Raw genomic sequence first — 27,422 nt, forward strand, 5'->3', positions numbered from 1 at the left:
TCAGGGACTTGCTGGCACCCACCAAGGATAAGGCATACGATGAGCTGACTGAAATAATTCGGGACCAACTAAAATCAAAACAGAGCATCCTCACAGCCAGGCACAGATTCTACACTCACCGCAGGCCTGAGAGCCAGGAGATTGCAAAATATGCTGCCGACCGCAGGAGACTTGCGGCACCGTGTGATTTTGGCACGCACCTCAACGAAGCATTGCGAGACATCTTCGTTGTGGGAATTGGCCATGAGGGCCTCCTTCACAAGCTATTATCTGCCGACACCACAGTCAACCTGCAGAAGGCCATCAGCATCAGTCAGGTATTCATTACCTCGACCTGCAGCACCAAGCAAATTATTCATCCTGTGGACTCAAACCCAGAAAGTACAGTACACAGAATGGTGCCTTTCACAGGCAAGGCTGTAGAATGTGGCTCTGCCCAGGGCAGAGAGCACAGACCTCAAGGTTCCAGAACTCAGAGTCTGCCGAAGGGTGCTAATCGAGTAGCACTATGCTGGCGTTGCAGAGGAAACCATGGGGTTCACCAGTGTCGGTTTGCTGAGTATGTATGCAAAACCTGTAACATGAAGGGCAACCTCCAGCGTATGTGTAAAAGAAATACGACTCACCGTCTCGCAGAGGAATTGGTAGATGACTTTGAATCCAGCGGGGAGCATGATGATTTGGCCAGAGAGGCAGCTCAGCCCCAAGAAGAAGTGTATGAAGTGTATGCCTGCATGACCGATTATCCTCCAGTGAAGATGGAAGTCGAGATAAATGGCGTTCCAGTCTTCATGGAAGTGGACACGAGAGCGAGCCAGTCAGTGATGAGCCAGGATGCCTTTGAGAAGCTATGGAACGAAAAACGACCCGAGCTGGTTCCAGTACAGGAAAAGTTGCGCACCTACACCAAGGAGCTGATCCCAGTCCTTGGTAGTGTGGATGTAAGTGTAATTTATAATGGCGTGGTGCACAAGTTACCTCTGTGGATTGTTACAGGTGATGGCCCAACGCTACTCGGAAGAAGGTGGATAGGGAAGATCCAGTGGAAATGAGAAGACCTCTTCACTCCAGCAATCGATGTCCCCCGTGCTCAGAGGCAGAGCAAAACCTCACCTTCGCTTGGGCCAGGCACCAGAGAACAGACCAATGCAGCACCTGAGGCACAGACCGTCCATCACGACTGCATGGCAATGATCCGACCGGAACGACCTAAAAGTACCTTCCCGGCTCCAATGGCAGGACTCCTGGGGAGGAAGATCGAATTCACAGGCACTCTTCCAGCTTTTGTGGCAGAATCGCGGGAGAGAAGGATCAAGGCAGTCGACCTCGAGGTCAGAGGCAAGATGGCATCCCTGCTGCAGCGAGGTGAAGCGTGACTGAAAAAAAAGATGGCCATGCCATATCACGAGGTGCAACGCTGAGGGACCAACATGTGGTGTCTAACAGAGGATTTGATTGGGGTAAAGCCAGCAGTGTTCTCTTAAAGCAGACCTGCAACCAACTGAACTTAAAGAGACATTGTATGCATGGCAATCAATGTAACGAACCGATTAAGATTGTGAACAAAATGTTGGTGCAAGATGTCGGTACTATTCCTAATGTAAAGAACAAAAGGTTGTTGCGAGAAGTCTATAATAGAGTGTCCCCAAAAGTAGCAAGCGAGTGAATTCGGGAGAGTAAAGGCACAGATCCTGATGCCCTGCCCCAGGTGTCCCCACAAGTTATAGGCCAGTGACCTCAGGAGGGTGAAGGCACTGATCCTGATACCTTGACCCAGGTCTATCCCACGCTGCAGGCACCCGATGGCTCTATTCGCCACGGACCTGGAAACGAAAATGGCGCCAATATGCACAGTCGGCCACCGTTGCCCACCACCTGCGTGGAGATGGCACAGCCCCCAGACCCAGTCGCAACCTCGGCCATGTCCAGGAGCGAAAGGTCAGAACCTGGAACAGCCAGGCTCCCAATACCGTTAGAGAGCAGGCAGAAGATTCTGTAGGCCTCAATGAAGGACAGGGAGGCCACACACATCTGTGGCTCTGCCCACCACTTGGCAACGGCAAAGGCCCTGAGTCCTGGCTAGGTGAGCGAACCAAGTCCACCCCGCTAGCAGGGGATGCAGCGCCGCTATTAGATGACTAGGACCCCGTCCGGTTGCTCTTGAACCTGTGTCCTCGCATAGCTGTACTGCTACCTCAGTACTTACCATGACTGAACCATGAATGCAATCTACCCAATCCTGGTGCACAACTGCAAAACATAACAAATGTAAGTCACTAAACCAAGGTGTCACGATACAAACTGTAACGTCTTTTCTTTGTACTTGCACTGTGTCTGATCCTTATGTTAATGTAATCGGCATGCTGCATGATCTAGCTGTGGGGGGCGGGAAATGGATAGCCATGGACACACACATGGATCACACCCAGAACCCACTGTAACCTCCACGGCATCATCGAACCATCCAAACTGGTAAACACTGGTAACGTTGTGGCAAAAGAACATAAGAACATAAGAATTAGGAACAGGAGTAGGCCATCTAGCCCCTCGAGCCTGCTCCGCCATTCAACAAGATCATGGCTGATCTGGCCGTGGACTCAGGTCCACTTACCCACCCACTCTCCATAACCCTTAATTCCCTTATTGGTTAAAAATCTATCTATCTGTGATTTGAATATATTCAATGAGCTAGTCTCAACTGCTTCCTTGGGCAGAGAATTCCACAGATTCACAACCCACTGGGAGAAGAAATTCCTTCTCAACTCGGTTTTAAATTGGCTCCCCCGTATTTTGAGGTTGTGCCCCCGAGTTCTAGTCTCCCCAACCAGTGGAAACAACCTCTCTGGCTCTATCTTGTCTATCCCTTTCATTATTTTAAATGTTTCTATAAGATCCCCCCTCATCTTTCTGAACTCCAACGAGTAAAGACCCAGTCTACTCAATCTATCATCATAAGGTAACCCTCTCATCTCTAGAATCAGCCTAGTGAATCGTCTCTGTACCCCCTCCAAAGCTAGTATATCCTTCCTTAAGTAAGGTGACCAAAACTGCACACAGTACTCCAGGTGCGGCCTCACCAATACCCTATACAGTTGCAACAGGACCTCCCTGCTTTTGTACTCCATCCCTCTCGCAATGAAGGCCAACATTCTATTCGCCTTCCTGATTACCTGCTGCACCTGCAAACTAACTTTTTGGGATTCATGCACAAGGACCCCCAGGTCCCTCTGCACCGCAGCATGTTGTAATTTCTCCCTATTCAAATAATATTCCCTTTTACTATTTTTTTTTCCGAGGTGGATGAACTCACATTTTCCGACATTGTATTCCATCTGCCAAACCTTGGCCCAATTGCTTAACCTATCTAAATCTCTTTGCAGCCTCTCTGTGTCCTCTACACAACCTGCTTTCCCACTACTCTTTGTGTCATCTGCAAATTTTGGTATACTACATTCTGTCCCCTCTTCCAGGTCATCTATGTATATTGTAAACAGTTGTGGTCCCAGCACCGATCCCTGTGGCACATGACTAACCACCGATTTCCAACCCAAAAGGACCCATTTATCCTGACTCTCTGCTTTCTGTTAGCCAGCCAATTCTCTATCCGTGCTAATACATTTCCTCTGACTCCGCGTACCTCTATCTTCTGCCAGTAACCTTTTGTGTGGCACCTTATCGAATGCCTTTTGGAAATCTAAATACACCACATCCATCGGTACACCTCTATGCACCATGCTCGTTATATCCTCAAAGAATTCCAGTAAATTAGTTCAACATGATTTCCCCTTCATAAATCCATGTTGCGTCTGCTTGATTGCACTATTCCTATCTAGATGTCCCGCTATTTCTTCCTTAATGATAGCTTCAAGCATTTTCCCCACTACAGATGTTAAACTAACCGGCCTATGGTTACCTGCCTTTTGTCTACCCACTTTTTTAAACAGAGGCATTACATTAGCATCTTTCCAATCCGATGGTATCTCCCCAGAGTCCAGAGAATTTTGGTAGATTATAACGAATGCATCTGCTATAACTTCCGCCATCTCTTTTAATACCCTGGGATGCATTTCATCAGGACCAGGGGACTTGTCTACCTTGAGTCCCATTAGCCTGTCCAGCACTACCCCCTAGTGATAGTGATCATCTCAAGGTCCTCCCTTCCCACATTCCCATGACCAGCAATTTTTGACATTGTTTTTGTGTCTTCCACTGTGAAGACCGAAGCAAAATAATTGTTTAAGGTCTCAGCCATTTTCACATTTCCCATTATTAAATCCCCTTTCTCATCTTCTAAGGGACTAACATTTACTTTAGTCACTCTTTTCCGTTTTATATATCGGTAAAAGCTTTTACTATCTGTTTTTATGTTTTGCGCAAGTATACTTTCGTAATCTATCTTTCCTTTCTTTATTGCTTTCTTAGTCATTCTTTGCTGTCGTTTAAAATTTTACCAATCTTCTAGTTTCCCACTAACCTTGGCCACCTCATACACATTGGTTTTTAATTTGATACTCTCCTTTATTTCCTTGGTTATCTACGGCTGGTTATCCCTTCTCTTACCGCCCTTCTTTTTCACTGGAATATGTTTTTGTTGAGCACTATGAAAGAGCTCCTTAAAAGTCCTCCACTATTCCTCAATTGTGCCACCGTTTAGTCTGTGTTTCCAGTCTACTTTAGCCAATTCTGCCCTCATCCCACTGTAGTCCCCTTTGTTTAAGCATAGTACACTCGTTTGAGACACTACTTCCTCACCCTCAATCTGTATTACAAATTCAACCATACTGTGATCACTCATTCCGAGAGGATCTTTTACTAGGAGATCGTTTATTATTCCTGTCTCATTACACAGGACCAGATCTAAGATAGCTTGCTCCCTTGTAGGTTCTGTAACATACTGTTCTAAGAAACAATCCCGTATGCATTCTATGAATTCCTCCTCAAGGCTACCCCGTGCGATTTGGTTTGACCAATCGATATGTAGGTTAAAATCCCCCATGTTTACTGCCGTTCCTTTTTCACATGCCTCCATTATTCCCTTGATTATTGCCCGCCCCACCGTGAAGTTATTATTTGGGGGCCTATAAACTACGCCCACCAGTGACTTTTTTCCCCTTACTATCTCTAATCTCCACCCACAATGATTCAACATTTTGTTCATTCGAGCCAATATTGTCTCTCACAATTGCCCTGATATCATCCTTTATTAACAGAGGATGATATTAACAAAAGGACTTGGGGGTTAACAGGGAGACAGCCAAGCCAAAACACAGCCAAGGTGCAAGGGCTATTGGCACTTAAGTCTGGGGAGAGCTAAGCCAGAGCACATAATACAAAGGTAACTGGCACAAAGGACTAGGGAAAGAGTGATATTGTATATGCAGACTATAGAGATACTCTCTGTGTAATCACTGTACAGTTGCATAAGATGGAGACTTGTTACCTGATGCACTGTCAATAAGGTTTACACTGTGTATATACTATGCTGGCACCACTAGAGGGTGCAACTAGTGGAGACTGGGGTTTCCTACCCCTATGGCAGAGGCTGTCCACCAAAGGGCCCTGCGGTGGGAGACCTGAGGGTCACCTGCATACGTGTGCAGGGTCCAGTATTAAAGGCTGCCCACCAAGCTTGTGCCTCACTCTGGAGTCATGAATAAAGGGCCAAGGTCACTACCATTTGAGTACAACACATTGCGTCATGGAGTCATTCATAAGTTAATTACAGACATAACACCCTGCCCGCCGAGTCTCGCTTAGGGCGGCGATGTCGATATCATAGTGCCTAAATTCTCGGGCAACTATGGAGGTGCAGCGTTCCGGCCTGTCGCTACTGGGCTTGTCCATAAGGGTCCTGACGTTCCAGGTGCCGAACTTCATGTTAAAGGAGTGGAAGATGCCTCTGCGTGAGTTCTTTTAACGTGGGGTGGTTGTCGAGCTACAGTATACCGACGATGCCTGCGTCTGCGCACATACAGAGGCTGAACTCCAAGACATAGTCGATGTAGTTATTGAGGCGTATGAAAGCATGGGCCTTACGCTAAACATTCGTAAGACAAAGATCCTGCACCAGCGTGTCCTTGCCGCACAACACTGCTCCCCAGTCATCAAGGTTCACGGCGCGGCCCTGGACACAGTGGACCACTTCCCATATTTCGGGAGCCTCCTATCAACAAGAGCAGGTATCGACGACGAGATCCAACACCGCCTCCAGTGCACCAGTGCAGCCTTCGACCGCCTGAGAAAAAGAATGTTTGAAGACCAGGCCCTCAAAACTGCCACCAAGCTCATGGTCTACAGGCTGTAGTAATACCCGCCCTCATGTATGGCTCGGAGACATGGGCCATGTACAGTAAACACCTCAAGTCGGTGGAGAGATGTCTCCGCAAGATCCTACAAATCCCTGGGAGGACAGACGCACCAACATCAGTGTCCTCATCCAGGCTAACATCCCCAGCATTGAAGCACTGACCACATTCGATCAGCTCCGCTGGGCAGGCCACGTAGTTTGTATGCCAGACACGAGACTCCCAAAGCAAGTACTCTATACAGAGCTCCTTCACGGCAAATGAGCCAAAGGTTGGCAGAGGAAATGTTACAAGGACACCCTCAAAGCCTCCCTGATAAAGTACGACATCCCCACTGACACCTGGGAGTCCCTGGCCAAAGACCGCCCTAAGTGGAGAAAGAGCACTTCGAGTCTCAACGCTGAAAGCATGCAGAAATCAAGCACAGGCAGCGGAAAAAGCATGTGGCAAACTAGTCCTACCCACCCTTTCTCTCAATGACTATCTGTCCCACCTGTGACAGAGTCTGTGGCTCTTGTATTGGACTGTTCAGCCACCAAAGAACTCACTTCAGGAGTGGAAGCAAGTCTTCCTCGATTCCAAGGGACTGCCTATGATGATGGGTACAGTGTGTGTCTCTCCCAGTGTGGAGTCAGACTCTGTAACAAGTGTCCCTGTGTACAGTGTGTGTCTCTCCCAGTGAAGAATCAGGCTTTTTAACATGTAAACCTACAACCCTCCGAGATCTCTGCACTCCTCCAATTCTGGCCTCTTTTTGCATCTCCAATTTCCTTCACCTGTGCCTTCAGATGTCTAGGCCCCAAGGTCTGGAATTCCCTCACCAAACTTCTCCATCTTTCTACCTAGGCCTTGTATCCTACATTACAACAGTGACTACATTTCAAAAAATACTTAATTGACTGTAAAATGCTTTCAGACATCTGGTGGTCATGAAAGCTGCTATATAAATGCAAGTCTTTCTTTCTTTTTCCTTTAAGGCTCTCCTGAAAACATGCCTCTTCGACTACCTGTCCTAATACCTACTTATGTGGCTCGGTATCAAATTTTGTTTGATAATCGCTCCTGTCAACCATCTCGGGACATTTTACTACTTTAAAGGGCTGTTAGTGAAAATAAATTCACATAGACTCTGGTAAGGTAAGAGAGACAACTTTATTGCTAACAGAGCTCTGGGAGAAGAGTTGAGATCCCGCAACCTGCGAAGCACCTTCTCCCCGAGTGCCTGGTGCCGTGGGGTTATAAGCAGTTTACAGAGGGCAAAATACAATCATTTAAATTCATTTATATACAACCAATAAATCCATATGGCAACGCAATTCATTTACATACAACCAATCATATTGTTGCACAACTTTTTAGTCCTAGTGAAACCTGATAGCATGGGGCGAGTTTGGGGGCCCTTCCTCTTTATCTTCTTTTGTGGTTAGTTATTCTGTTGCAAAGCTTTCTATGAAACAGTGGCCTGTACCTGGCCATGAGTCACTTGTTGCTGCAGAGTTCATATCAGGGACAGCAGATAGGCTTCTTGGTACAAAGTTCATTTAGTGGCAAGGCAGATAGTTGGCTTACCCCATCATGCTTTGCTATGCGTCGAGAGAGGCGGGAGTCGGTGAGAGGCAGCGGCCTATAAAGGCTCAGCAGTCGGGCAGTCCGGGGAGCGTCAAGAGAGGCGGGAGTCGGCAAGAGGCGGGGCTTGTACAGCTTCAGCTGGGAGAGAAAGGAAAAAAGAAGTAGAAAGAAATCAAAAGGTGACGTCACAGCCAAGGGGGTAAGTGATTGGCTGGTGATTGGTGAGTAGTTTTTCTTTTTCTTTTTTATATCAGTAAGTAACCGTTTAACATTGTTGTTGCCAATTTAAGTGTATCTAAGGGTTAAGTCATGGCAGGGGAGCTCGGTCACGTGGTATGCTCCTCCTGTACCATGTGGGAACTCGGGGACACTTCCTGTGTCCCTGACGACTACATCTGCAGGAAGTGTATCCGCCTCCAGCTCCTGACGGACCGCGTTGCGGAGTTCGGGCTGAGGGTGGATTCACTCTGGAGCATCCACGATGCTGAGAATGACGTGAGTAGCACGTGTAGCGAGTTGGTCTTATCGCAGGTGAAGGGTCCACAGCCAGATAGGGAATGGAAGATCAGCAGGAAGAGCAGTGCAAGGAAGGTAGTGCAGGGGTCCCCTGCGATCATCCTCCTGCAAAACAGATACACCGTTTTGACTACTGTTGAGGGGGATGACTCATCAGGGGAGGGCAGCAGCAGCCAAGTTCATGGCACCGTGGCTGGCTCTGTTGCACAGGAGGGCAGGAAAAAGAGTGGGAGAGCGATAGGGGATTCAATTGTGAGGGGAATAGATAGGCGTTTCTGCGGCTGCAACAGAGACTCCAGGATGGTATGTTGCCTCCCTGGTGCAAGGGTCAAGGATGTCTCGGAGTGGGTGCAGGACATTCTAAAAAGGGAGGGAGAACAGCCAGTTGTCGTGGTGCACATTGGTACCAACGACATAGGTAAAAAAAGGGATGAAGTCCTACAAAACGAATTTAAGGAACTAGGTGTGCAAATAGATGTTAACAAATATGATGTGATCGGGATTACGGAGACGTGGCTCCAGGATGATCAGGGCTGGGAACTCAACATCCAGGGGTATTCAACATTCAGAAAGGATAGAATAAAAGGAAAAGGTGGTGGGGTAGCATTGCTGGTTAAAGAGGAGATTAATGCAATAGTTAGGAAATACATTAGCTTGGATGATGTGGAATCTATATGGGTAGAGCTGCAGAACACTAAAGGGCAAAAATCGTTAGTGGGAGTTGTGTACAGACCTCCAAACAGTAGTCGTGATGTTGGGGAGGGCATCAAACAGGAAATTAGGAGTGCATGCAATAAAGGTGCAGCAGTTATAATGGGTGACTTTAATATGCACATAGATTGGGCTAGCCAAACTGGAAGCAATACAGTGGAGGAGGATTTCCTGGAGTGCATAAGGGATGGTTTTCTAGACCAATATGTCGAGGAACCAACTAGGGGGGAGGCCATCTTAGACTGGGTGTTGTGTAATGAGAGAGGATTAATTAGCAATCTCATTGTGCGAGGCCCCTTGAGGAAGAGTGACCATAATATGGTGGAATTCTACATTAGGATGGAGAAGGAAACAGTTAATTCAGAGACCATGGTCCAGAACTTAAAGAAGGGTAACTTTGAAGGTATGAGGCATGAATTGGCTAAGATAGATTGGCTAATGATACTTAAGGGGTTGACTGTGCATGGGCAATGGCAGACATTTAGAGACCGCATGGATGAATTACAACAATTGTACATTCCTGTCTGGCGTAAAAATAAAAAAGGGAAGGTGGCTCAACCGTGGCTATCTAGGGAAATCAGGGATAGTATTAAAGCCAAGGAAATGGCATACAAATTGGCCAGAAATAGCAGCGAACCTGGGGACTGGGAGAAATTTAGAACTCAGCAGAGGAGGACAAAGGGTTTGATTAGGGCAGGGAAAATGGAGTACGAGAAGAAGCTTGCAGGGAACATTAAGGCGGATTGCAAAAGTTTCTATAGGTATGTAAAGAGAAAAAGGTTAGTAAAGACAAACGTAGGTCCCCTGCAGTCAGAATCAGGGGAAGTCATAACAGGAACAAAGAAATGGCAGACCAATTGAACAAGTACTTTGGTTCAGTATTCACTAAGGAGGACACAAACAACCTTCCGGATATAAAAGTGGTTAGAGGGTCTAGTAAGGAGGAGGAACTGAGGGAAATCTTTATTAGTCGGGAAATTGTGTTGGGGAAATTGATGGGATTGAAGGCCGATAAATCCCCAGGGCCTGATGGACTGCATCCCAGAGTACTTAAGGAGGTGGCTTTGGAAATAGCGAATGCATTGACAGTCATTTTCCAACATTCCATTGACTCTGGATCAGTTCCTATCGAGTGGAGGGTAGCCAATGTAACCCCACTTTTAAAAAAAGGAGGGAGAGAGAAAACAGGGAATTATAGACCGGTCAGCCTGACATCGGTACTGGGTAAAATGATGGAATCAATTATTAAGGATGTCATAGCAGCGCATTTGGAAAGAGGTGACATGATAGTTCCAAGTCAGCATGGATTTGTGAAAGGGAAATCATGCTTGACAAATCTTCTGGAATTTTTTGAGGATGTTTCCAGTAGAGTGGACAAGGGAGAACCAGTTGATGTGGTATATTTGGACTTTCAGAAGGCTTTCGACAAGGTCCCACACAGGAGATTAATGTGCAAAGTTAAAGCACATGGGATTGGGGGTAGTGTGCTGACGTGGATTGAGAACTAGTTGTCAGACAGGAAGTAAAGAGTAGGAGTAAATGGGTACTTTTCGGAATGGCAGGCAGTGACTAGTGGGGTACCGCAGGGTTCTGTGCTGGGGCCCCAGCTGTTTACATTGTACATTAATGATTTAGACGAGGGGATTAAATGTAGTATCTCCAAATTTGCGGATGACACAAAGTTGGGTGGCAGTGTGAGCTGCGAGGAGGATGCTATGAGGCTCCAGAGTGACTTGGATAGGTTAGATGAGTGGGCAAATGCGTGGCAGATGAAGTATAATGTGGATAAATGTGAGGTTATCCACTTTGGTGGTAAAAACAGAGAGACAGACTATTATCTGAATGGTGACAGATTAGGAAAAGGGAAGGTGCAACAAGACCTGGGTGTCATGGTACATCAGTCATTGAAGGTTGGCATGCAGGTACAGCAGGCGGTTAAGAAAGCAAATGGCATGTTGGCATTCATAGCGAGGGGATTTAAGTACAGGGGCAGGGAGGTGTTGCTACAGTTGTACAGGGCCTTGGTGAGGCCACACCTGGAGTATTGTGTACAGTTTTGGTCTCCTAACTTGAGGAAGGACATTCTTGCTATTGAGGAAGTGCAGCGAAGATTCACCAGACTGATTCCCGGGATGGTGGGACTGACCTATCAAGAAAGACTGGATCAACTGGGCTTGTATTCACTGGAGTTCAGAAGAATGAGAGGGGACCTCATAGAAACGTTTAAAATTCTGACGGGTTTGGACAGGTTGGATGCAGGAAGAATGTTCCCAATGTTGGGGAAGTCCAGAACCAGGGGTCACAGTCTAAGGATAAGAGGTAAGCCATTTAGGACCGAGATAAGGAGAAATTTCTTCACCCAGAGAGTGGTGAACCTGTGGAATTCTCTACCACAGAAAGTAGTTGAGGCCAATTCACTAAATATATTCAAAAGGGAGTTAGATGAAGTCCTTACTACTTGGGGGATCAAGGGGTATGGCGTGAAAGCAGGAAGGGGGTACTGAAGTTTCATGTTCAGCCATGAACTCATTGAATGGCGGTGCAGGCTAGAAGGGCTGAATGGCCTGCTCCTGCACCTATTTTCTATGTTTCTATGTTTCTATGCACATTCCTGTCTGGCGTAAAAATAAAAAAGGGAAGGTGGCTCAACCGTGGCTATCTAGGGAAATCAGGGATAGTATTAAACCCAAGGAAGTGGCATACAAATTGGCCAGAAATAGCAGCAAACCGGGGACTGGGAGAAATTTAGAACTCAGCAGAGGAGGACAAAGAGTTTGATTAGGGCAGGGAAAATGGAGTACGAGAAGAAGCTTGCAGGGAACATTAAGACGGATTGCAAAAGTTTCTATAGATATGTAAAGAGAAAAAGGTTAGTAAAGACAAACATAGGTCCCCTGCAGTCAGAATCAAGGGAAGTCATAACGGGGAACAAAGAAATGGCAGACCAATTGAACAAGTACTTTGGTTCGGTATTCACTAAGGAGGACACAAACAACCTTCCTTATATAAAAGGGGTCAGAGGGTCTAGTAAGGAGGAGGAACTGAGGGAAATCGTTATTAGTCAGGAAATTGTGTTGGGGAAATTGATGGGATTGAAGGCCGATAAATCCCCAGGGCCTGATGGACTGCATCCCAGAGTACTTAAGGAGGTGGCCTTGGAAATAGCAGATGCATTGACAGTCATTTTCCAACATTCCATTGACTCTGGATCAGTTCCTATCGAGTGGAGGGTAGCCAATGTAACCCCACTTTTAAAAAAAGGAGGGAGAGAGAAAACAGGGAATTATAGACCGGTCAGCCTGACATCGGTACTGGGTAAAATGATGGAATCAATTATTAAGGATGTCATAGCAGCGCATTTGGAAAGAGGTGACATGATAGTTCCAAGTCAGCATGGATTTGTGAAAGGGAAATCATGCTTGACAAATCTTCTGGAATTTTTTGAGGATGTTTCCAGTAGAGTGGACAAGGGAGAACCAGTTGATGTGGTATATTTGGACTTTCAGAAGGCTTTCGACAAGGTCCCACACAAGAGATTAATGTGCAAAGTTAAAGCACATGAGATTGGGGCTAGTGTGCTGACATGGATTGAGAACTGGTTGTCAGACAGGAAGCAAAGAGTAGGAGTAAATAGGGACTTTTCAGAATGGCAGGCAGTGACTAGTGGGGTACCGCAAGGTTCTGTGCTGGGGCCCCAGCTGTTTACATTGTACATTAATGATTTAGACGAGGGGATTAAATGTAGTATCTCCAAATTTGCGGATGACACTAAGTTGGGTGGCAGTGTGAGCTGCGAGGAGGATGCTATGAGGCTGCAGAGTGACTTGGATAGGTTAGGTGAGTGGGCAAATGCATGGCAGATGAAGTATAATGTGGATAAATGTGAGGTTATCCACTTTGGTGGTAAAAACAGAGAGACAGACTATTATCTGAATGGTGACAGATTAGGAAAGGGGGAGGTGCAATGAGACCTGGATGTCATGGTACATCAGTCATTGAAGGTTGGCATGCAGGTACAGCAGGCGGTTAAGAAAGCAAATGGCATGTTGGCCTTCATAGCGAGGGGATTTGAGTGCAGGGGCAGGGAGGTGTTGCTGCAGTTGTACAGGGCCTTGGTGAGGCCACACCTGGAGTATTGTGTACAGTTTTGGTCTCCTAACTTGAGGAAGGACATTCTTGCTATTGAGGGAGTGCAGCGAAGGTTCACCAGACTGATTCCCGGGATGGCGGGACTGACCTATCAAGAAAGACTGGATCGACTGGGCTTGTATTCACTGGAGTTCAGAAGAATGAGAGGGGACCTCATAGAAACGTTTAAAATTCTGACGGGTTTAGACAGGTTGGATGCAGGAAGAATGTTCCCAATGTTGGGGAAGTCCAGAACCAGGGGTCACAGTCTAAGGATAAGGGGTAAGCCATTTAGGACTGAGATGAGGAGAAACTTCTTCACCCAGAGAGTGGTGAACCTGTGGAATTCTCTACCACAGAAAGTAGTTGAGGCCAATTCACTAAATATATTCAAAAGGGAGTTAGATGAAGTCCTTACTACTAGGGGGATCAAGGGGTATGGCGAGAAAGCAGGAAGCGGGTATTGAAATTGCATGTTCAGCCATGAACTCATTGAATGGCAGTGCAGGCTAGAAGGGCCGAATGGCCTACTCCTGCACCTATTTTCTATGTTTCTATGTTTCTATGTCCGAAAATCCACTCCAACAGGGCGCTATATAAGTGCACGTTGTTGTTGTTTGATTTTAAATGGTTGAAGAATTAACTGGAGCAGGTTGAATGGATCAGGTCTGCAGACAAATTAAAAATTGTGCACACTTTGTTCAAATAGTGCCACCCCATTTCTAAATGGAGCCGGTCTAGGGGCAGACTTGCCCCCAAAATACTGCATTATGACATTAAAGAAACATGCATTGTGGTTCATTTTAAATCTTTCACTTTGCAATTGATCGATTTTTAATTTAAAAAAAGGATAAATTACGTGACATTTGGGCTTAACTTTATTCAGCAGAACAACCAGGCGAACAATTCCCCAAAGAATACCTTAACAATCATTCCCCTCCTCTCCAACCATAGCTCCCAATTCAGAGGCTCTCACTTCTTCTTCGCCCCCTTGCCCAACTCACATTGACACTCTTCTCTCCTCAGTTCCAATCAGCACTCTTCTCCACTCCCATTTCCCCTTCCACCTCTCAGTCCCCTATTGCCCCTCCTTCAGTCCTTGTCCTCCACTCTCAGAGCCCATTCCTGCACCTTTGAGGGACAAAATACAGCTGCGGGCAGCAATTCTCACAATAATATTGTGACATCGTCCCTTGATCTTGTAATGGAGTTAAGATACAGATCAGCTATGATCTCATTGAAAGGCAGAACAGGCTCAAAGGGCTGAATGGCCTACTCCTGCTCCTATGTGTACACACCTGGCTATACTCTGTTTAGTTAGGACTACGGCAGTGTTTTTGGGACGTCAATCCACCATATGGGCAAATGCCACAACTCAGGTTTCAGTTCAGCTTCAAATGAAGGAGAGAAGGTTTCCAGCGTCTGACAGTCAAAACTCAAATGAGTTTTGTACTTTGGAACTAATTTTGCCAAACAGGCCACTGTACTAGACTTGACTATTCCAATGCACTGCTGGCTGGCCTCCCACGTTCTACCCTGTGTAAACTTGAGTTTCCGCTCCTCTACTTGTAGTCTCTTGCGCATCCCTGATTATAATCGCTCAGCCATTGGTAACCGTGCTTTCAGCTGCCTAGGCCTTAAGCTCTGGAATTCCCTCCCAAAACCTCACCGCTTCTCTACCTCTCTTACCACCTTCAAGACGCTCCTTAAAACCTACCTCTTTGACAAGGTTTTGGTCATCTGCCCTAATATCTCCTTCTGTGGTTCAGTGTCATATTTTGTTTGATAACGCTCCTGTGAGGAGCCTTGGGACATTTTATTACATTAAAGGCACTATATCAACACAGGTTTGACCTCCCTTATCCGGGACTCCCTTATCAGGCACCACCCCTCGTCCGGCATGATTCTGGTGGCCTGGGGCGCATGCACAGAACGCGGCCGACCTCCACCCCGACTTTGGGGCCGCCGACACTCGGCCCACCAGGGGCACCACCAACACTCGACCCGCCGGGAGCACCAACACTCGGCTCGCCCGGGGCACCAACACTCGACCCGCCGGGGGCCCACCGACACTCGACCCGCCGGGGGCCCACCGACACTCGACCCGCCGAGGGCCCACCGACACTCGACCCGCCGGGGGCCCACCGACACTCGGCTTGCCGAGGGCCCACCGACACTCGGCCCGTCAGGGGCACCAACACGCGACCCGCCGGGGGCCCACCGACACTCGACCTGCCGGGAGCACCGACACTCAGCCCGCCGGGGGCACCGACACTCGACCCGCCGGGGGCCACCGACACTCAGCCCGCCGGGGGCACCGACACTCGACCCGCCGGGGGCCCACCGACACTCGACCCGTCAGGGGCACCAACACGCGACCCGCCGGGGGCCCACCGACACTCAGCCCGCTGGGGGCACCGACATTCGGTCCGCTGGGGGCACCAACACTCGACCCGCTGGGGGCACCAACACTCGACCCGCCGGGAGCCCACCGACACTCGACCTGCCGGGAGCCCACCGACATTCAGCCCGCCGGGGGCCGCCGGCACTCGACCCGCCGGGGGCACCGACTCTCAACCCGCCGGGGGCCCACCGACACTCAGCCCACCGGGGGCACCAACACTCGACCCGCCAGGGGCCCACCGACATTCAGCCCGCCGGGGGCACCGACATTCGGTCCGCTGGGGGCACCAACACTCGACCCGCTGGGGGCACCAACACTCGACCCGCCGGGGGCACCAACACTCGACCCGCTGGGGGCACCAACACTCGACCCGCCAGGGGCCCACCGACATTCAGCCCGTCGGGGGCACGACACTCGGTCCGCTGGGGGCCGCTGACACTGAGCCTGCCGGGGGCACCGACACTCAGCCCGCCGGGGGCACCGACACTCAGTCCGCTGGGGGCCGCCGACACTCGGCCCACCGGGAGCACCGACACTGAGCCCGCCGTGAGCCCACCGACACTCAGCCCGCCGTGAGCCCGCCGACACTTCGCGGCCCGCCCGGGTCACCGATCTCCTCCCCCCGCTCCCTTTATCCGGTAAAATCCCTTATTTGTCACGGGCCTCGTCCCGAGGGTGCCGGATACGGGAGGTTCATCCTGTACAAGTTGTTGTTGCACTCTGTAAGCAGGGAACAGAATATCACACTAGTATAGATGGTGAAGGAGCATTCCTCGGAGACTGGTTGTGTTTGAAGAAGTCATCATCATCATCATCATCATAGGCAGTCCCTCGGAATCGAGGAAGACTTGCTTCCACTCTTAAAATGAGTCTTTAGGTGGCTGAACAGTCCAATACGAGAACCACAGTCCCTGTCACAGGTGGGACAGATAGTCGTTGAGGGTAAGGGAGGGTGGGACAGGTTTGCTGCATGCTTTTTCCACTGCCTGCGCTTGATTTCTGCATGCTCTCAGCTATGAGACTCGAGGTGCTCAGCGACCTTCCAGATGCAATTCCTCCACTTAAGGCGGTCTTTGGACTCCCAAGTGTCAGTGGGGATGTTGCACTTTATCAGGGAGGTTTTGAGGGTGTCCTTGTAGCGTTTCCTCTGCCCACCTTTGGCTCGTTTGCCGTGAAGGAGTTCCGAGTAGGGCGCTTGCTTTGGGAGTCTCGTGTCTGGCATGCGAACAATGTGGCCTGCCCAGTGGAGCTGATCAAGTGTGGTCAGTGCTTCAATTCTGGGGATGTTGGCCTGTTCAACACTGTAGTCAATTCAGGTGTACATTGGCTTGGAATCTCATCATTGTTATCATCCTTTAAAGTTAGGAGGGAGTACACGAAAGGAAATAGCCAACAAGCTCGATAGGAGCTAACTCTCCCAGCTTAGAAACCCTATTAATATGTGGAGTGAATTTCTCACCTGACTTCAAAAGAAACATCTGAGTGAGAGAACCAGCTCCTGAGGACAAAACTGATTGGCTACAGCTATAAACATCAGTGGTTAATTTCTCCACAGGGCTTTAGGCCGAGCACCTACTGCCAGAGGTTCTAAATCCAGGGCTGCAGATGGAAGTAGGATTTTCCGTTGGCTGAACACGAGAGTTAAAATCCTCAGCACAATTTTTTTGGCTGATTTCAAGCTTGTTAAAGACAATTAAGGCGCTGCCCTGTGGTGACTTCTGCTTAAATACTCCAGTTATCGTTTGCTCTCACCTCGAACAGGCGTCAAAATAATGGAAGTGCAATAACTGTTGCACAGTTTGCACAATGAACTGCACAGCCATTTAATGGAGTGCGACAGAAGGCAAAGAGCTGAACGGCAGCAGAGGACACAAAGATAATGCAAATTGCACAGAGCCCTCATAGCCCTGACATCATAGAATTGTACGGCACAGAAGGCGGCCGTTCGGCTTATCAATAGGCAATTGGATAAGGAAACATTTGCAGGGTTATGAGCAAAGAGCAGGGGAATGGGACTAATTGGTTAGCTCTTTCAAAGAGCCTGTGCCGGCTCTTTGAAAGAGCTAACCCATTAGTCCCACTCCCCTGCTCTTTCCCCATAGCCCTGCAATTTTTTCCTTAGCCAAGTGCCTATTGAAAGTTATTATTGAATCTATTTCCACCATCCTTTCAGATAGCGCATTCCAGATCATTAACAACTTGCTTTTCCCACATTACAACGGTGACTACACTCCAAAAGTAATTAATTGACTGTAAAGCGCTTTGAGATGTCCGGTGGTCGTGAAAGGCGCTATATAAATGCAAGTCTTTCTTTTTTTCTTTGTTTAATTAGTGTAATTATACCTGTACACAGCTACAACAGTGGCCACTAATTATTTGCCGAATGGCCCAGAAGTGGAAAAGTTAGCCTCAGAACAAACTTTTATAGTCCACATCCCCCAAAAATTGCACATTCCATTAACGTAAACGATCCTATGGCATTATTTTGAAGAAGAGCAGAGGAGTTCTTTCTGGTGTCCTGGCCAATATCTATCCTTCAATCTACTCAAAAAAACAGATGATCAAGTAATTAATTTCATTGCTGAAATCAATTTTGCCTCAGTTATTTAGTGGACCTAAAGATTTTTTTTAAAATCCTTGTTCTTTATTGGTAAAATGGATTTTTAAAGGATTAATCAATGCTGAGGAATGTTTTGCTATCATTTATATTGTTTTACTAACGGTAAATTTAAGTGCTGCCAGTAATGCATTAGAATGTTCAAATGTATTTGCAGGAAAATTACCTGCTGCTTAAGATATGAAAACTGTATGATGTTCATAAAGACAAACGACTAGGAGCATCAACCGAATGATTATATATTGTTTGGGAAACATAACATCAAATTGGTCTGTGATCATAGCCTGGCCAGCATATGGAGTGTTACAAATGGCCAAACTATCCCTAAACTTGGGAGGGGAGATGATAGAAGAAAATCATGACAGGGTTCCAACTCGTGTCCGCTATTCAGTGGTTTCGAGGGGAAAGTGTGTGTGTACAATCAGCCTCTCCCTCCAACTCAAATTGACTACAAACACACTCTGTCTCGATATATATAAGAAGACTCAAGCAAGGTACCAGAAGGTTCCTGGCCCTTGTGAATATATACTCCAGCTTTCAGAATATGAGAGAAAAATTGGAGGGAACAGAGGAAGAGAATGGAGAGTAGAGGAGAATGGAGGAGAGAGAGGAGAGGAGAGTGGAGGAGATAGACAGGAACCGGAGAAAGAGGAGAGTGGAGGAAAGAGAGAAGGAGGAGAATAGAGAGGAAGAGAAAGGCATGAAGAGTGGAGGAGGGAGAAGGAGAGAGTTAAAGAGGAGAGTGAAGGAGAAAGGAGAGAGGAGAATAGAGGCGAGGAGAGGGTGGAGGAGAAAGGAGGGGACCAGAGAAAGGAGAGCAGAGGAGAGTGGAGGAGAAAGGAACAGAGGAGAGTGGAGTGGAAAGAAGGAGAGGAGAAAGGAGAGGAGAGTGGAGGAGAAAGGAAGAGAGAGGAGGAGAAAGGAAAGGAGAGTGCAGTGGAGAGAAGGAGAGGTGAGGAAAGAAGAGTGGAAGAGAAAGGAGATGATAGGAGAGATGCTACTGACCCTCCAAAGGAATCACATCCAGTTATTGGTGATGACTGTCCTGGACAGGTAAGTACTTACAATTATTACTTCAGGTTCTCCTGCCCTCTGGAAATCTGCCCATGAATTCAGAACTGTTCTTTTATTTGAAATTTCAATAGCTATGAAGGCTTTTGAAGAATTGGCTCAGCCTGCCCTTCTGGGGAGAAGAGAAAAAGCAATGACCTGTAGTGTACCTGCCAGTGCTCTCCAAGGAGTGAAGCTCATATTTATACTTTAATCTTCCACTCTATTTTCATACATTAAAATTAAATAACTGATGGGAAAGCAAGCAGAGAGGAACGCCAAGCATTGGCCAACAATCAGAAGGTTTATCTGGCAGCTGAGGCTGGTTGGCTGGAGTCTGCTATGCTACTGTAAGCGCTCAAATCGCTTAGAAAACTGTTTATAACTGCTTCTCGCTGGGGTTCTCCATGGAGCTTAATTGGCACTGATCTGAGACATTTCACTTGGTGCGAAATAGCACAGGCCATATGCCAATCAATGCAACTTTTAAAAATATTGAAAATAAAACAATTAAAACAAACGAGCCTGCAAGCAAATGGTCATTTTTTGGACTCTGCACCTTGTCTGGTCGCACTTCTGCAGCTCGGGCTCCAAATGTCTGAGAACAAGCATTTTAAACTCTAATAGAAGCTGTTTAACATTGTGCTAATAGCCCAGGACAGAATGAGAGGGGTTTATCAACAGCAGCAAGGAACCGAGCCCAAAAGAATGTACATTTCCACTCCTTGTTCTTGGTAGAATGAAATCTCCCCCCAAAACATTCTTTAAACTGATGGGAGAGTACTACCAAGAGGCACAGTGTTTGTCTATCCACACGTTATTTGATATGTGATCAGACAAAAATGGACAACGAGCCACATGAGGAGATATTAAGACAAGTGACCAAAAGCTTGGTCAAAGTAGTACATAAGAACATAAGAATTAGGAACAGGAGTAGGCCATCTAACCCCTCGAGCCTGCTCCGCCATTCAACAAGATCATGGCTGATCTGGCCGTGGACTCAGCTCCACTTACCCGCCCGCTCCCCGTAACCCTTAATTCCCTTGTTGGTTAAAAATCTATCTACCTGTGATTTGAATACATTCAATGAGCTAGCCTCAACTGCTTCCTTGGGCAGAGAATTCCACAGATTCACAACCCTCTGGGAGAAGAAATTCCTTCTCAACTCGGTTTTAAATTGGCTCCCCCGTATTTTGAGGCTGTGCCCCCTAGTTCTAGTCTCCTCGACCAGTGGAAACAACCTCTCTGCCTCTATCTTGTCTATCCCTTTCATTATTTTAAATGTTTCTATAAGATCACCCCTCATCCTTCTGAACTCCAACGAGTAAAGACCCAGTCTACTCAATCTATCATCATAAGGTAACCCACTCATCTCCGGAATCAGCCTAGTGAATCATCTCTGTACCCCCTTAGTTTTAAGGCGCTTCTTAAAGGAGGAGAGAGAGGTAGAGTGGCAGAAGGGTTTAGGGAGGGAATTCCAGAGCTTAAGGTCTAAACAGCTCTCTCTCTCTCTCTGTATTCTACAGGCTCAGGGCAAATGTCCAGAGGCGAGCATTGGGGTTAATCACTGGCTCCATTCACTTGCCGATATGATGTGTATATTTCAACGTGCAAAGTCTCTAAGCACCTTGTGCTCAATCTAATTCTTCCATTGGCTACTTTTACTGTTGCTGTAGCAGTTTCACCTCACTATTGAGATTGCTGCAATCAAGTTATCTGATTGGCAGAGGTCGAGGAATACATGATCAAAACAATGCATTTCTTTTTTAGAAATAAATTTAGCAGACAATGGCCTCACAACAACTTCTCTGAAGTCACACTGCACTGGTTCCCCCTGGCCTGCTTTGGCCCTATCGACTTATGGTTTATAATGTACATTCCAGGGTGTTTTCATGCTGGATATTGGGATCTTGAACTGATTAAATGCAATCAGCTGCACCTCGTGAATTAATCAGCTCTTCAGCGTTTCATTCCTGTTTAAACATGCTGGAATGGCCATTATAACCCATAGAATAATAGAATCATAGAATGGTTGTAGCACAGAAGGAGGACATTTGGCCCATCGAGCCCGTGCCAGCTCTCTGCAAGAACACCTCAGCAAGTCCCACTCCCCTGCCCTTTCCCCGTAGCCCTGAAAATATTTTTCTTTCAGGTACTTATCCAACTCCTTTTCGAAAGCCATGATTGAGTCTGCCTCCACCACCCTTTCAGGCAGTGCATTGGCGGGTAAGTGGAGCTGAGTCCACGGCCAGATCAGCCATGATCTTATTGAATGGCGGAGCAGGCTCGAGGGGCTAGATGGCCTACTCCTGTTCCTAATTCTTATGTTCTTATTCCAGATCTTAACACTCACTGCATAAAAAAGTTTTTTCTTGTGTCGCCTTTGGTTTTTTTGCCAATTACCTTAAATCTGTGTCCTCTGATTCTTGACCCTTCTGCCAATGGGAACAGTTTCTCTCGACCTACTCTGTCCAGACCCCATTTCAATGCACTTTACATCAAAGTGCTACATACTTCTTGCCATAAAATTTGCGAAAACAATGTCACCCCTTTAAATGTCTATACAATTCATTTTATCTCCTCTGTTTTCAAACAGAATCAGTTTTGAAGCTGATAAAGGAGGGGACGAAATCTTACAATGGGGCTCTTCAAAAAAGGACCGAAAAATTAAGACAAAATAGAAATGATTACAGCATCACTGCAAAACTGAACAGAGAGATCTTGCTGCCCAATACAAGTTACATTTTTTAACTGTATTATGGTTTACGTTCACATAGCACAATGTTTATCTGCATTTAGAGCAAAGGTTTTGAATTGGTATCCTGGTAGTCTGCAAGGACATCAGGTTTCTGCATAGTCCACTTTTAACACAAAGTTGCTTAATTCAAAGTATCTGATAATTCAAAATTTTAGCACAAAATCTGCTGTGAATACAAAACTGTTATATATGTAAACCTGTAAATACCTTGTTTAACGACCAGAGGGCTCATCCCCTGGAGTTCCAAGGGATCCCACAATCCCTTGGAGCACCTGTACATAAGGAGGCCTCACAGGCTGGAGAGGCACTCGAGAGACCTGTAATAAAGGACTATGGTAACACATTACTTTAAGCTCACAGTATCTGGTCAGATTCTTTATTCAAGACGTAACAACTGGCGACGAGATACAGATGACGAACCCCATCGCAACAATGCAAAGAACAGTGAGCATCCTGGTGAAATTTTCCGAGGGAGATGATTGGGAAACCTTCATGGAGCGACTCGACCAATACTTCATGGCTAACGAGCTGGAACAAGAAACAAACACTGCCAAATGAAGGGCGATCCTTCTCACCGTTTGTGGGGCACCAACATAAGGCCTCATGAAAAATCTGCTCGCCCCAGCGAAACCCACAGAGAAGTCATACAATGATTTGTGCATACTGGTCCGGGAACATCTAAACCCAAAGGAAAGTGTTCTGATACCAATGAGGTACCAGTTCCACACGTACAAAAGATCTGAAGGCCAGGAAGTGGCGAGCTACGTCGCCGAGCTAAGGTGCCTTGCAGGATATTGCAAATTTGAAGGACACTTGGAGCACATGTTCAGGGACTTCTTTGTACTTGACATTGGCCATGAAGTAATACTTCGCAAACTTTTGACTGTAGAGACCCCAACCTTGGGTAAAGCCATAGCGATAGTCCAGGCGTTTGTCGCCACCAGTGACAATACCAAACAAATCTCTCAGCACACGAGTGCTGCTGCAAGTACTGTGAACAAAGTAATGTTGTTTTCTAATCGTAACGTACAGGGCAGGACTCACATGCCTGCAGCTGCACGTCCTTAGATGTCTCAGAGTCCACCATCAAGGGTGGTGAATGCAAGGCCATTAACACCTTGTTGACGCTGTGAGGGTGATCATCATTTTCATTCATGCCACTTCAAAGGATACATTTGAAGGGCTGTGGAACAATGAGACACCTCCAATGTATGTACAGGCGAGCTGCAAACCCTGCTAATCCTGCAAACCACCATGTTGCAGAGAAGGACAGATCCACAGAGGATCACGATGAACCAGAACCTCAGACCAGGGGACTAGAGGTATATGGGGTGCACACATTTACCACAAGGTGTCCCCCAATAATGCTGAAGGTTGAATTAAATGGACTCCCAGTGTCAATGGAACTGGACACGGGCGCGAGCCAATCCATAATGAGCAAAAAGACTTTCGATAAATTGTGGTGCAGCAAGGCTTCAAGGCCAGTCCTGACTCCCATTCATACTAAACTGAGAACGTACACAAAGGAACTGATTTCCACAATCGGCAATGCTACTGTAAAGGTCTCCTACAATGGAGCGGTGCACAATTTACCACTCTGGGTGGTACCGGGCGATGGCCCCACGCTCTATGGCAGGAGCTGGCTGGGAAAGATACGCTGGAACTGGGATGACGTCCGAGCGCTCTCGCTCGTCGACGACACTTCATGTGCCCAGGTCCTAAACAAGTTCCCCTCACTGTTCGAACCGGGCATCGGAAAGTTCCAAGGAGCAAAAGTGCAGATCCACTTGATTCTGGGGGCGCAACCCATCCATCACAAGGCGAGAGTGGTACCATGCATGATAAGAGAGAGGGTGGAGATTGTACCAGCTGCAACGAGAGGGCATCATTTCGCTGATCGAATTCAATGAGTGGGCCAGTCCAATTATTCCAGTCCTCAAGGAAGAAGGCAACATCAGAATCTGTGGTGATTACAAAGTAACTATCAATTGTTTCTCCCTGCAGGATCAATACCCGCTACCAAAGACAGATGACCTATTTGCGACGCTGACGGAAGGAAAAACGTTCACGAAGCTGGACTTGACCTCGGCCTACATGACGCAGGAGCTGGAGGGATCATCGAAGGACTTCACCTGCATCAACACGCACAAAGGTCCATTCATTTACAACAGATGCCCATTTGGGATTCGATCAGCCGTGGCGATATTCCAGAGGAACATGGAAAGCTTGTTGAAGTAGGTCTCGCGCACCGTGGTCTTCCAGGGTGACATCTTGGTTACAGGTTGGGACACCTGCAGAACCTGGAGGAGGTTCTTAGTCGGCTTAATCGTGTGGGGCTCAGGTTAAAACCCTCGAAGTGCGTTTTTCTGGCATCTGAAGTGGAGCTCTTGGGGAGAAGAATCGCGGTGGACGGCATCAGGCCCACCGATTCGAAGACGGAGGCAATCAAAAATGCACCGAGACCACAGAACGTGACGGAGCTGTGGTCGTTTCTAGGACTCCTGAACTACTTTGGTAACTTCTTACCGGGTCTTAGCACACTGTTAGAACCACTGCACTCTTTACTGCGTAAAGGAGATGAATGGGTATGGGGTAAAAGCCAAGAAAATGCCTTTGAGAAAGCTAGGAAACTGTTATGCTCAAACAAATTGCTTGTGTTGTATGATCCATTTAAGCGTTTGGTACTCGCATGTGATGCATCCTCATATGGGGTCGGGTGTGTATTGCAACAAGCCAATGAATCTGGGAAATTGCAACCGGTTGCTTATGCATCCAGAAGTCTGTCTAAGGCTGAGAGGGCCTCCAGCATGATCGAAAAAGACGCGTTAGCTTGTGTTTACGGGGTAAAGAAAATGCATCAATATCTGTTTGGGCTCAAATTTGAATTGGAAACTGACCATAAGCCACTTATATCCCTCTTTTCTGAAAGTAAAGGGATAAATACGAATGCATCGGCTCGCATCCAGAGATGGGCGCTCACGTTGTCCGCATACAACTACGCCATCCGCCACAGGCCAGGCACAGAAAACTGTGCCGATGCTCTCAGTAGGCTGCCATTGCCCACCACAAGGGTGGAGATGGCACAGCTCGCAGATTTAGTTATGGTAATGGAAGCATTTGAGAGTGAGCAATCACCTATTACCACCAGATTAGAACCTGGACGAGCCAGGACCCCTTACTGTCCTTAGTAAAAAAATCTGTGTGCTCCACGGGAGTTGGTCCAGTGTCCCGTAGAGATGCAGGAAGAAATAAAGCCGTACCAGCGGCGCAGAGATGAAATGTCTATACAGGCAGACTGCCTCCTATGGGGTAATCAGGTAGTGGTGCCAAAAAAGGGCAGGGACACTTTCATTCGTGACCTCCACAGTACCCACCCAGGCATTGTAATGACGAAAGCGATAGCCAGATCCCATGTGTGGTGGCCCGTTATCGATGCAGACTTAGAGTCCTGCGTGCACAAATGTAACACATGTTCACAATTAAGCAATGCACCCAGGGAGGCGCCACTAAGTTTATGGTCCTGCCCTCCAAACCATGGTCTAGGGTCCATGTCGACTATGCAGGCCCATTCTTGGGAAAAATGTTCCTTGTGGTTGTAGATCCCTACTCCAAATGGATTGAATGTGAGATAATGTCGGCAAGCACGTCCACTGCCACCACTGAAAGCCTGCGGGCTATGTTTGCCACGCACGACCTGCCAGATGTCCTTGTGAGTAACAATGGGCCGTGCTTCACCAGTGCCGAGTTCAAAGAATTCATGACCCGCAATGGGATCAAACATGTCACATCTGCCCCATTTAAACCAGCATCCAATGGTCAGGCAGAGCGAGCAGTGCAAACAATCAAGCAGAGCTTGAAGAGGTAACTGAAGGCTCACTGCAGACTCGCTTATCCCGAGTCCTGCTTAGTTACCACACAAGATCCCACTCGCTCACTGGGGTTCCCCCCGCTGAACTGCTCATGAAAAGGGCACTTAAGACAAGGCTCTCATTAGTCCATCCTGATCTACATGAACAGGTAGAGAGCAGGCGGCTTCAACAAAATACATATCATGATCGCGCAAATGTGTCACGCGAAATCGAGATTCATGATCCTGTATTTGTGTTGAACTATGGACAAGGTCCCAAGTGGCTTCCCGGCACTGTCATGGCCAAAGAGGGGAATAGAGTGTTTCTCTTCAAACTTTCAAATGGACTCACCTGCAGAAAACACTTGGATCAAACCAAACTCAGATTCACGGATTATCCAGAACAACCCACAATAGACTGTACCTTTTTCGAGCCCCCCAACACACACACAAGTGGCAACCGACCCAGCAGTTGACCACGAAGTAGAACCCATCACCTGCAGCAGCTCAGCAGGACTCACCACCCCCAGCAGCCCTGCAAGGCCAGCTGAGCAGCAGTCTAGCGAGGGCCCAACAAACAACTCACCAAAACCAGCATTTGCACCGAGATGATCAACCAGGGAAAGGAAGGCCCCAGATCGACTCACATTGTAAATAGTTACACTATTGACTTTGGGGGAGGAGTGTTGTTATATATGTAAACCTGTAAATACCTTGTTTAAACACCAGAGGGCTCATCCCCTGGAGTCCCAAGGGATCCCACAATCCCTTGGGAGCACCTGTACATAAGGAGGCCTCACAGGCTGGAGAGGCACTCTGGAGACCTGTAATAAAGGACTACGGTCACACATTACTTTAAGCTTACAGTATCTGGTCAGATTCTTTATACAAGACTTAACAAAAACTAACCCCGTATTTCTTAATTCTTCATCCAGCATTTACCAATTGATTGAGCATGCGTGGAATAATAACAACTGGCATTTATATAGCACCTTTAAAGTAGTAAAATGTCCCAAGGGGCATCACAAGAGCACCATCAGGCAGAATTTCACACCGAGTCAAAGAAGGACACATTAGGACAGGTGAACAAAAGCTTGGTCAAAGAGGTAGGTTTTAAGGGGGGTCTTAAAGGAGGAGAGGTGGAGAGGTTTAGGGAGGGAATTCTAGAACTTAGGGTCTAGACAGCTGAAGGCACGGCCGCCAATGATGGAGCGATGAAAAACGGAGATGCACAAGAGGACAGAATCGAAGGAACACAGAGTTCTTGGAGGGTTATAGGGCAGAAAGTTACAGAGATAGGGAGGGCCATGAAGGCCATGAAGGATGAGAATTTTAAATTCGAAGCCATGCCGGTCTAGGAGCCAATGTAGGTCAGTGAGCACAGGGATGATGGGTGAACAGGACTTGGTGCGAGTTAGAACACAGGCAGCAGAGTTTGGATGAGCTCCAGTTTATGGAGGGCAAAAGAAAGCAGGTCAGGAGAACATTGGAATAGTTGAGTCTGAAGGTAACAAAAG

The sequence above is a fragment of the Pristiophorus japonicus genome, chromosome 5, assembly GCF_044704955.1.
Source record: "Pristiophorus japonicus isolate sPriJap1 chromosome 5, sPriJap1.hap1, whole genome shotgun sequence".
Taxonomy (NCBI): domain Eukaryota; kingdom Metazoa; phylum Chordata; class Chondrichthyes; family Pristiophoridae; genus Pristiophorus; species Pristiophorus japonicus.